Source organism: Dreissena polymorpha, chromosome 11 (assembly GCF_020536995.1).
Source record: "Dreissena polymorpha isolate Duluth1 chromosome 11, UMN_Dpol_1.0, whole genome shotgun sequence".
In the NCBI taxonomy this organism is placed as follows: Eukaryota; Metazoa; Mollusca; class Bivalvia; order Myida; family Dreissenidae; genus Dreissena; species Dreissena polymorpha.
In genome coordinates this window covers 54,447,358-54,459,289 of record NC_068365.1, presented here as the reverse complement: position 1 = coordinate 54,459,289, position 11,932 = coordinate 54,447,358, and the positions used below count along the sequence as shown (strand labels likewise).

Below are 11,932 nucleotides of genomic sequence, written 5' to 3'. Positions count from 1 at the left end.
AGAAAGTTCGTCCGTGCTCCAGGGGTGATAGATGCAATGATACCCATCCCATGAAAGGTACCTTTGCCATCAAGGGTGACAATATTGTGGTCAACATTATCTGCGGCAAAGAGAACAGACTTCTCCAACGAATCTATATCACTACCCAGGACATCAGGTTCCATAAAATCCGCTACATTTTTCTAAAATCTCATAACTTCTTTATATGAACAACAAAATCCCATTTCGTGAGGAGTATCGACAATGAACTTGGACCGATATAGATGATGGATTTGTGCAGCAAGTCCCACTTGCAGTGGTGCAATGACAGCTCGTGGGCGAACTGCTTGAATAATAGCATGACCAACTGCCGCAACCTTGCGTCTTGTGTCTTTTCCATAGAATAATGTTTCCAGTAGTGTCCGCAGACTAGTCGGAAGTAATGATAGAGCTGACTCAAGCTTTAATTCCTGACTACTCGGACACCAATTCGTCAAGGTAACAACCTCAGACTTAATATCGCTTTTGATTAATCTAGAAGCAGTTTCAATGATAGCACGTTTCTGGGACTCTTCATCTAATTCCTCACACTTTTGCTTGTAATACGATCTCAATATTTGCGATGTTTGTTCTCTCATCGTAGCAATATCGTCCAAACCTTCTCCTCCGGAAAAATGAATAGTGTCGTTGAAGCGTGTTTTAAGATGCTTTTTCAAACTGTAATTGTCATATGGTTCCGAATCAGGATTGCAAAGGTATCGTCTCATTTTTTCTCTCAAAGACGTAATAGTTAGTTGTTCCTCACTGTGTAATTCTAGGTAAGAACACGTCTTCTGAAATGCTTGATACTTATCTTCATCTTTAGGACGACCAGATTTTCTGCGTTTGATTTCGGGGGCATTTTGAAACTCTATCGGAACAGATTTGAAATACCGAAAATTTCCACTAAATGAATAATGATAAAGTCCGTCTGCTGCATGTAAATCTCGTATATAGTATTCAATATTCTGAACGGGAATCACAGACCTCTAAAATAGTCTGCACAAATTGGTCAGTACGTACCCAGCTAAAATGCCCTTTGTCCAATTCAACCTTACAACCGCAGAGTATGCAGTCTTTATGACTTTCAAAACCTCCACTTGATTGCTTTGTGACTCTCTTTTGCACATAACTACAACTTTGCTTTGCCACATAACTTTTTATGCTTTTATCATTTGTGTACTGCTGACGACATTTTTTATGTTCTTTAGTGCAAGCCTCAATAACAAGATTATCATTCCGCTTTTCACTAGCTTCATTTATTCCCTTCACTCTCTTCCACTGAATAGCTACCCAGTTATTCTTGGAAATCTCAATCTCCTCCTTGCATATTGGACACAAATCTTGTCTGGATGTGCTCGCACTCATTATTAAATCATTTATGGAAAATGAGACAATAAATACTTGTTTAAAGCTCTGATTTAAAATGCTGTAATGTACACAGAATGGGTACAATATACTGGCATTGTTGACACAACCTTAAAAAAAATATAAGTATGAGGCAGTGTTTAGCAAACGCAGGTCTGATTTGTTTGTACAATGGAAGTCAGTATTTACAATGTATATTTTGACCCAGGAGTCAGATCAAAATTCCAAATAGTGCAGGGTCGCACATATGCTCATAGCTACCATGTGTGTAAGTTTAATGGTTCTAGTGCTTAAAGTGTAGGAGGAGATAGTGGCCAGGACGGACGGACAGACAAACAGACGGACGACGGAGATAACCACAATATCCCCACGCTTTTCAAAAAGCGTGGGGATAACAAAACATGAAAAAATATTTATAATAAAATTACGAAAATAATAATACACAGTTGAGTTAATAGTTATGCAATTGCGGTCATTGTGTTAGCGGTCATTTTGACACTATGTTGTATTTCTCTGTTACGTTATAGGCTAACATAATTTTTTATTATCTAAATGTGTTATTAGACCCCCGAAACCTAAGTATAGACACCAAAATAATGCAATTTGAGTGAAAAGTCACAGAGTTACCATCATTAATAGGTTTTGGCGGCCATCTTGGACGCCATCTTGAAAAAAACAACTTTTCGGAGGTCCAATTTTTGTAAACTTTTGATATGTTATAAAATGCATCCTACCCTATCAGAATCAGTTAAAATACCTTTTGTAGCAATTTTTTTGGGGGTTGGGTGTTTGTTTTTCCATATTTTCACCCGACTACTGTTCGCCCGTCCACGTGCATGGGATTATACATATATCAAAGATTTTGTAACACAATTAGCTTATATTGACATATAAGAACGTGTTCACGATTCGTCTTAATTTTTTCCGGTTTGGCACCTCAACCGCCCTCGGTAATTGTTTGACAGCATGCTTTCTGTATCTGCTATTCCGAGATACAGATAATGACAACATTTGACTTAACGAATGCCATTGTTAGGATAATTGATTGACGTTAATATGCTTCTTAATTTGATATGTAAATGTTTGATGAGTTAGCCGCATTTATATTTGTTGGATCCTTAATTTGTTATAAACATATGACTTTGTCTTTGTTTATATCGCGTCTTCCCAAAATACTCGTTTTTAAACGTACCCTTTTACTCATTATGGTATGTTATATTTATAGTATGGTCTGCTTTGCGCAAAGACATATGAAATAATCTGTATCAAACTTTATTTAGATTTTATTTTTGTGTGTTTTCTCTTCGTCAAACCTAACGCTTTTGTTTTGTTTGGGGGTCTCTTATTTGTGACGGAAAATGCGTTTAAACAATAGATCGGTGTTTGTTTGTTTGTTTAAAAATGATGTAGATTATATTTACGTTTTTTTAGTTATATTGGTTCAATCCCAAGTATCCAATGAAGAATGTTTATTTGTTAAATTTGGTTGACCTGATTTTTAGGCAAGATGAGATAAAGTAAAGTAAAAATAGTTACTTACATTTTAAATTCATTTTTTGTCTGCATGATAAAAGTGGAGTGTATTTATTATTCAAGTTTCATTAATTTTTTTATTAAAGCTGATTATATCGTGTTGGTGTTGCAGTTAACATTTTCTATACAAATGCTATTTTGTGAAGTGTTATATATATACAATTTATTATAATTTTTTAATATTGTTAGTAAACATGTTGAGAACGTTGTTTGAAAAACTATCTTTGTATATATATTTCTTATATTATTTTCCAGGTTTATATCAGGTGATACTGAAGTCAAATAAAAAATGGAAACCATACTACGTTATAGTTTTGTATGTATTACAGAGTTATTTCATATGCATCAACAAGATAGCAATTGATGTTATAAGTGTTAAATATTTAATAACTGCATTACTAATATATAAATAATAATACAATTTGTTTGTCTCTAAAGTAATGTGCATTCGAATACAATAATTATCAAGTAAATAAAATAAAGTAAATAAAACGAATAAATAAATAAATAAATAAATAAATATATATATATTATATTGTGGTATACATTTCTTTTTCAGATATACATATTGATGTTGGCGATATTGGATCATGGTCATGGGGAAAATGCACAGGGACAAATCAGTGGAGAACGTCAGTCCCGATTTAAACATAACCAATATTTAAGATTTAAACCCAATTTAGATTAGTAAATTTTAAAGTATGCCGTATTATCTCTTCATTCGTGTAACTTGACGGATTTAAGCATACGAACTAGGCATTGCAAGTAAATATCACAAGTAATTATTTCAAAACAAATGACAAAATTAATCATCATTGAGGGTCTGAATTTTTAAAGGGGCCACAACCAGCCGAACTTCAAAATTAATTTGCAATTAATTTCAGACTGTACAACACCACCTGTAAATGGCAACAGCACTTATACCAGTTGGACTTTAAAAGTGCAAGTCAACGCGACTATAGAAGCCAGCTGTTACTCTGGGTACAACATGTCTGGTGAATCAACAATGACATGTTTGCCTAACGACACGTGGTCAGCACCGCCGACATGCGATGTTTTACGTAAGTAAAGCATGTGTCAAGTAACTCGGTTAACGACTATTTTATCTTCAATATGATATCATAAAACTCTAAATGGTGATAACGATTCCGTTGATAGTTACCACAATTGACTAAGTACACTATTTGTCTATCGTTCTTTTCCTATTTAGAATCTTATTTAGCGGGTTAAGTAACAATTTCGTTTTCAAGCTCTAATTTTCAGAGATACGTTGATTCCCTTTTACAATTCGGTAATATGATTGGTTCGTATTCATAGAGATTATTGTTTAACTGATTTTATTATGACAATATCGTTCCAGTACAATCACTTTGAGCAATTCAAATATTTGCATATTCCTTATTTATGGAGCTATTGAAAGTAGATATAAGTGTCCGGTCCATGTATTCATCGTAAATGATGGGATTCCGAAATAACGCCGCTTTAAGGCCAATGACTCATTTATGTACTGGCATGGTGTGTGGCAATTAAAGAGTTACATAATTTGTATGTACCTTCATCACCATTCTGTATAATTTTTATTTTATTGTTGTAGATTTAATATGTCGATCTATATACTATTTGTTACGAAAGACTCATGAATGTGTCTTGTTACATTAAACGATAACATTCTAGTCCTATGATCACATGCATGTTTACAATTAGAATTACAAGTTTATCTTGATAAATATTCATGTAGGCCTTGTGCATAGTTTGAAGAAATCAATAATTATTGAGTGAAATGTTTAGTTGCAGTGATAGGCAGGGTCGTATGCACGTTAATCGATAACTTGTCACTTTTGAGTTGGAGATAGCATAATGACCTCCCCTTTTTAGATGATCAAATATCATTCAGCGGGAAAATAGAGAAATCGAATCTCAAAAGTGAACTTATTTTCTTTGAGTTACTCTATCCTTAATTATGGCATGTATTTTCTACGTTCTTCTATTATAGCAATTCGTAAATTGCTTAATTATATTACAAATTTGTCATTTCACCACTCTAAAATGGAATTATAAACAGTGTTTACCATGAACCCGTTTCTTGAAAAAGTGAGCCTTTATTTCGAGATATTTATACGTAATTTAAGGAAGCAATTAGCTTGTCAATGTTTAACAGTGTTTCAGCGTTCCGCCATTTTGGTGACAAAATATATTATAATTGAGGGTCAAATTCTTTTACGGCGCATCCACAGGCCGAATTTGAAAATTGATAGAAGTTGACTTGATGTGGTAAATGTATTTTGTTGCAATTTATTTCAGACTGTAAAACACAACCTATTGTAAATGACAACAGCACTTTTACCAATTGGACTGCAGAAGTGAAAGGAAACGCGACTATTGAAGCCAGCTGTTACTCTGGTTACAAACTGTCTGGTGAATCAACAATGACATGTTTGCCGAACGAAACGTGGTCAAAACCGCCGACATGCGATATTTTACGTAAGAAAAGCATGTGTCAAGTAACACAGCTAACGACTATTTTATCTTCAATAAGATATGATTAAACGCTAAATAGTGTACACGATTCCGTTGATAGTACCACAATATACTAAGTACACTATTTGTCTATCGTTCTTTTCCTATTTAGAATCTAATTTAGTGGGTTGAGTTACAATTATTTCGATTTCAAGCTCTAATTTTCAGGAATACATTGATTTCCTTTTACAATTCGGCAATGTGAATTGTTTCGTATTCATAGAGATTAATGTTTAACTGATTTTATTTTTAATATTTCGATCGAGTAAAGGTCACTTTGAGCAATTCAAATATTTGCATATTCCTTATTTATGGAGCTATTGAAAGTAGATATAAATGTCCGGTCCATGTATTCATCGTAAATGATGGGATTCCGAAATAACGCCACTTTAAGGCCAATGACTTATTTATGTACTAGACATGGTGTGTGTCAATTAAGGAGATACATAATTTGTTTGTACCTTCATCATCATTCTGTATAATTATTGTTAAATTATTATATATTTGATATTTCGATCTATATAATATGTGTCACGAATGACTCATGAATGTTTCTCGTTACATTAAGCGATAGCATTTGTGTCTTATGATCACATGCATAGTTACAATTAGAATTACAAGTTTATCGTTATAAATATTAATATAGTCCTTTTGCATAGTTTGAAGAAATCAATAATTATTGAGTGAAATTTGTAGTTGCAGCGATAGGCAGGGTCGTATAAACGCAAATCGATAACTTGTCACTTTTGAGTTGGCGATGGCATAGTGACCTCCTCTGTTTAGATGATCAAATTTCATTCAGCGGGAAAATAGAGAAAACGAATCTCAAAAGTGAACTTATTTTCTTTGAGTTACTCTATCTTATTATGGCATGTATTTTCTACGTTCTTCTATTATAGCAATTCGTAAATTGCTTAATTATATTACAAATTTGTCATTTCACCACTCTAAAATGGAATTATAAACAGTGTTTACCATGAACCCGTTTCTTGAAAAAGTGAGCCTTTATTTCGAGATATTTATACGTAATTTAAGGAAGCAATTAGTTTGTTAATGTTTAACAGTGTTTCAGCGTTCCGCCATTTTGGTGACAAAATATATTATAATTGGGGGTCCAAATTTTTTACGGCGCATCGACCGGCCGAATTTGAAAATTGATAGAAGTTGACTTGATATGGTAAATGTATTTTGTTGCAATTTATTTCAGACTGTAAAACACAACCGATTGTAAATGACAACAGCACTTTTACCAATTGGACTTCAGAAGTGAAAGGAAACGCGACTATTGAAGCCAGCTGTTACTCTGGTTACAAACTGTCTGGTGAATCAACAATGACATGTTTGCCGAACGAAACGTGGTCAGCACCGCCGACATGCGATATTTTACGTAAGAAAAGCATGTGTCAAGTAACACAGCTAACGACTATTTTATCTTCAATAAGATATGATTAAACGCTAAATAGTGTACACGATTCCGTTGATAGTACCACAATATACTAAGTACACTATTTGTCTATCGTTCTTTTCCTATTTAGAATCTAATTTAGTGGGTTGAGTTACAATTATTTCGATTTCAGGCTCTAATTTTCAGGAATACATTGATTTCCTTTTACAATTCGGCAATGTGAATTGTTTCGTATTCATAGAGATTAATGTTTAACTGATTTTATTTTTAATATTTCGATCGAGTAAAGGTCACTTTGAGCAATTCAAATATTTGCATATTCCTTATTTATGGAGCTATTGAAAGTAGATATAAATGTCCGGTCCATGTATTCATCGTAAATGATGGGATTCCGAAATAACGCCACTTTAAGGCCAATGACTTATTTATGTACTAGACATGGTGTGTGTCAATTAAGGAGATACATAATTTGTTTGTACCTTCATCATCATTCTGTATAATTATTGTTTAATTATTATATATTTGATATTTCGATCTATATAATATGTGTCACGAATGACTCATGAATGTTTCTCGTTACATTAAGCGATAGCATTTGTGTCTTATGATCACATGCATAGTTACAATTAGAATTACAAGTTTATCGTTATAAATATTAATATAGTCCTTTTGCATAGTTTGAAGAAATCAATAATTATTGAGTGAAATTTGTAGTTGCAGCGATAGGCAGGGTCGTATAAACGCAAATCGATAACTTGTCACTTTTGAGTTGGCGATGGCATAGTGACCTCCTCTGTTTAGATGATCAAATATCATTCAGCGGGAAAATAGAGAAAACGAATCTCAAAAGTGAACTTATTTTCTTTGAGTTACTCTATCTTATTATGGCATGTATTTTCTACGTTCTTCTATTATAGCAATTCGTAAATTGCTTAATTATATTACAAATTTGTCATTTCACCACTCTAAAATGGAATTATAAACAGTGTTTACCATGAACCCGTTTCTTGAAAAAGTGAGCCTTTATTTCGAGATATTTATACGTAATTTAAGGAAGCAATTAGTTTGTTAATGTTTAACAGTGTTTCAGCGTTCCGCCATTTTGGTGACAAAATATATTATAATTGGGGGTCCAAATTTTTTACGGCGCATCGACCGGCCGAATTTGAAAATTGATAGAAGTTGACTTGATATGGTAAATGTATTTTGTTGCAATTTATTTCAGACTGTAAAACACAACCGATTGTAAATGACAACAGCACTTTTACCAATTGGACTTCAGAAGTGAAAGGAAACGCGACTATTGAAGCCAGCTGTTACTCTGGTTACAAACTGTCTGGTGAATCAACAATGACATGTTTGCCGAACGAAACGTGGTCAGCACCGCCGACATGCGATATTTTACGTAAGAAAAGCATGTGTCAAGTAACACAGCTAACGACTATTTTATCTTCAATATGATATTATTAAACGCTAAATAGTGTACACGATTCCGTTGATAGTACCACAATATACTAAGTACACTATTTGTCTATCGTTCTTTTCCTATTAAGAATCTAATTTAGCGGGTTAAGTTACAATTATTTCGATTTCAAGCTCTAATTTTCAGGAATACATTGATTATTTTTACAATTCGGCAATGTGAATTGTTTCGTATTCATAGAGATTAATGTTTAACTGATTTTATTTTTAATATTTCGATCGAGTAAAGGTCACTTTGAGCAATTCAAATATTTGCATATTCCTTATTTATGGAGCTATTGAAAGTAGATATAAGTGTCCGGTCCATGTATTCATCGTAAATGATGGGATTCCGAAATAACGCCGCTTTAAAGCCAATGACTTATTTATGTACTAGACATGGTGTGTGTCAATTAAGGAGATACATAATTTGTTTGTACCTTCATCATCATTCTGTATAATTTTTGTTTAATTATTATAAATTTGATATTTCGATCTATATAATATGTGTCACGAATGACTCATGAATGTTTCTCGTTACATTAAGCGATAGCATTTGTGTCTTATGATCACATGCATAGTTACAATTAGAATTACAAGTTTATCGTTATAAATATTAATATAGTCCTTTTGCATAGTTTGAAGAAATCAATAATTATTGAGTGAAATTTGTAGTTGCAGCGATAGGCAGGGTCGTATAAACGCAAATCGATAACTTGTCACTTTTGAGTTGGCGATGGCATAGTGACCTCCTCTGTTTAGATGCTCAAATATCATTCAGCGGGAAAATAGAGAACACGACTCTCATCTGTGAACTCATTTTCTTTGAGTAACTCTATCATTAATTATGATATATGTTTTGTGCATTCTGCTTTTATAATAATTCGTAAATTGCTTAATAATATGACAAATTTGTCAATTCACCACTCAAAAGTGGAATTATAAACAATGTTCACTACGAACCTGTTTCTTGAGAAAGTGAGCCTTTATTTCGAGAAGCTTAAGCTTAATTTAAGGAAGGCATCAGTTTTTCAACGTTCAACAGTATTTCACATTTCCACAATGTTGGTGATCAAATCAATAATTATTTTGGTTCTAACTTTTTTAAGGCGCCACCACCAGCCGAATTTGAAAATTGATAGAAGTTGACTTTATATGGTAAATGTATTTTTTTGCAATTAATTTCAGACTGTACAACACCACCTGTTAATGGCAACAGCATTTTTACCAACTGGACTGAAGCAGTGAAAGTCAACGCCACTATAGTAGCCAGCTGTTACTCTGGGTACAAAATGTCTGGTGAAGCAACAATGACATGTTTGTCCAACGAAACGTGGTCAGCACCGCCGACATGCGATGCTTTACGTAAGTAAAGCATGTGCCAAGTAACACAGTTAACGACTATTGTATCTTCAATATGATATCATTAAACGCTTAATGGTGTACACGATTTCGTTGATAATAACCACAATATACTAAGTACAAGATTTGGGACCGCAAGATTTGTCTATCGTTCTTTTCTTATTAAGAATCTTATTTAACGGGTTAAGTTACGATTTCGTTTTCAAGCTCTAATTTTCAGGACTACATTGATTGCCATTTACAATGCGGCAATATGAATTGTTTACTATTCATAGAGATTAATGGTTAACTGTTTTTTTTTAATATTTCGATCGAGTAAAGGTCACTTTGAGCAATTGAACAATTTGCATATTTGTTATTTATGGAGCAATTGAAAGTAGATATAAGTGTCCGGTCCATGTATTCATCGTAAATGATGGGATTCCGAAATAACGCCGCTTTAAGGCCAATGACTCATTTATGTACTGGCATGGTGTGTGGCAATTAAAGAGTTACATAATTTGTATGTACCTTCATCACCATTTTGTATAATTTTTATTTAATTGTTGTAGATTTAATATGTCGATCTATATAGTATTTGTTACGAAAGACTCATGAATGTGTCTTGTTACATTAAACGATAACATTCTAGTCCTATGATCACATGCATATTTACAATTAGAATTACAAATTTATCTTGATAAATATTCATGTAGGCCTTGTGCATAGTTTGAAGAATTGAGTGAAATGTTTAGTTGCAGTGATAGGCAGGGTCGTATGCACGTTAATCGATAATGACCTCCCCTGTTTAGATGATCAAATATCATTCAGCGGGAAAATAGAGAAAACGAATCTCAAAAGTGAACTTATTTTCTTTGAGTTACTCTATCCTTAATTATGGCATTTATTTTCTACGTTCTTTTATTATAGCAATTCGTAAATTGCTTAATTATATTTCTAATTTGTCATTTCATCACTCTAAAATGGAATTATAAACAGTGTTTACCATGAACCCGTTTCTTGAAAAAGTGAGCCTTTATTTCGAGATATTTATACGTAATTTAAGGAAGCAATTAGTTTGTCAATGTTTAACAGTGTTTCAGCGTTCCGCCATTTTGGTGACAAAATATATTATAATTGAGGGTCCAAATTTTTTACGGCGCATCGACCGGCCGAATTTGAAAATTGATAGAAGTTGACTTGATATGGTAAATGTATTTTGTTGCAATTTATTTCAGACTGTAAAACACAACCGATTGTAAATGACAACAGCACTTTTACCAATTGGACTTCAGAAGTGAAAGGAAACGCGACTATTGAAGCCAGCTGTTACTCTGGTTACAAACTGTCTGGTGAATCAACAATGACATGTTTGCCGAACGAAACGTGGTCAGCACCGCCGACATGCGATATTTTACGTAAGAAAAGCATGTGTCAAGTAACACAGCTAACGACTATTTTATCTTCAATATGATATTATTAAACGCTAAATAGTGTACACGATTCCGTTGATAGTACCACAATATACTAAGTACACTATTTGTCTATCGTTCTTTTCCTATTAAGAATCTAATTTAGCGGGTTAAGTTACAATTATTTCGATTTCAGGCTCTAATTTTCAGGAATTCATTGATTCCCTTTTACAATTCGGCAATGTGAATTGTTTCGTATTCATAGAGATTAATGTTTAACTGATTTTATTTTAATATTTCAATCGAGTAAAGGTCACTTTGAGCAATTCAAATATTTGCATATTCCTTATTTATGGAGCTATTGAAAGTAGATATAAGTGTCCGGTCCATGTATTCTTCGTAAATGATGGGATTCCGAAATAACGCCGCTTTAAGGCCAATGACTTATTTATGTACTAGACATGGTGTGTGTCAATTAAGGAGATACATAATTTGTTTGTTCCTTCATCATCATTCTGTATAATTTTTGTTTAATTATTATATATTTGATATTTCGATCTATATAATATGTGTCACGAATGACTCATGAATGTTTCTCGTTACATTAAGCGATAGCATTTGTGTCTTATGATCACATGCATAGTTACAATTAGAATTACAAGTTTATCGTTATAAATATTAATGTAATCCTTTTGCATAGTTTGAAGAAATCAATAATTATTGAGTGAAATTTGTAGTTGCAGCGATAGGCAGGGTCGTATAAACGCAAATCGATAACTTGTCACTTTTGAGTTGGCGATGGCATAGTGACCTCCTCTGTTTAGATGCCAAATATCATTCAGCGGGAAAATAGAGAACACGACTCTCATCTGTGAAC

General features: G+C 33.2%; 1 long non-coding RNA gene across 1 annotated transcript; it reads left to right on the top strand.

Annotated features, from left to right (window-relative positions):
- The first annotated feature begins 6,650 nt into the window (after window positions 1-6,650).
- On the top strand, window positions 6,651-11,045 carry LOC127851777 (uncharacterized). The gene is made up of 3 exons (XR_008035941.1): window positions 6,651-6,823; window positions 8,067-8,246; window positions 10,882-11,045. It is a non-coding gene; the product is annotated as an uncharacterized LOC127851777 (long non-coding RNA).
- The last annotated feature ends 887 nt before the right edge of the window (window positions 11,046-11,932 follow it).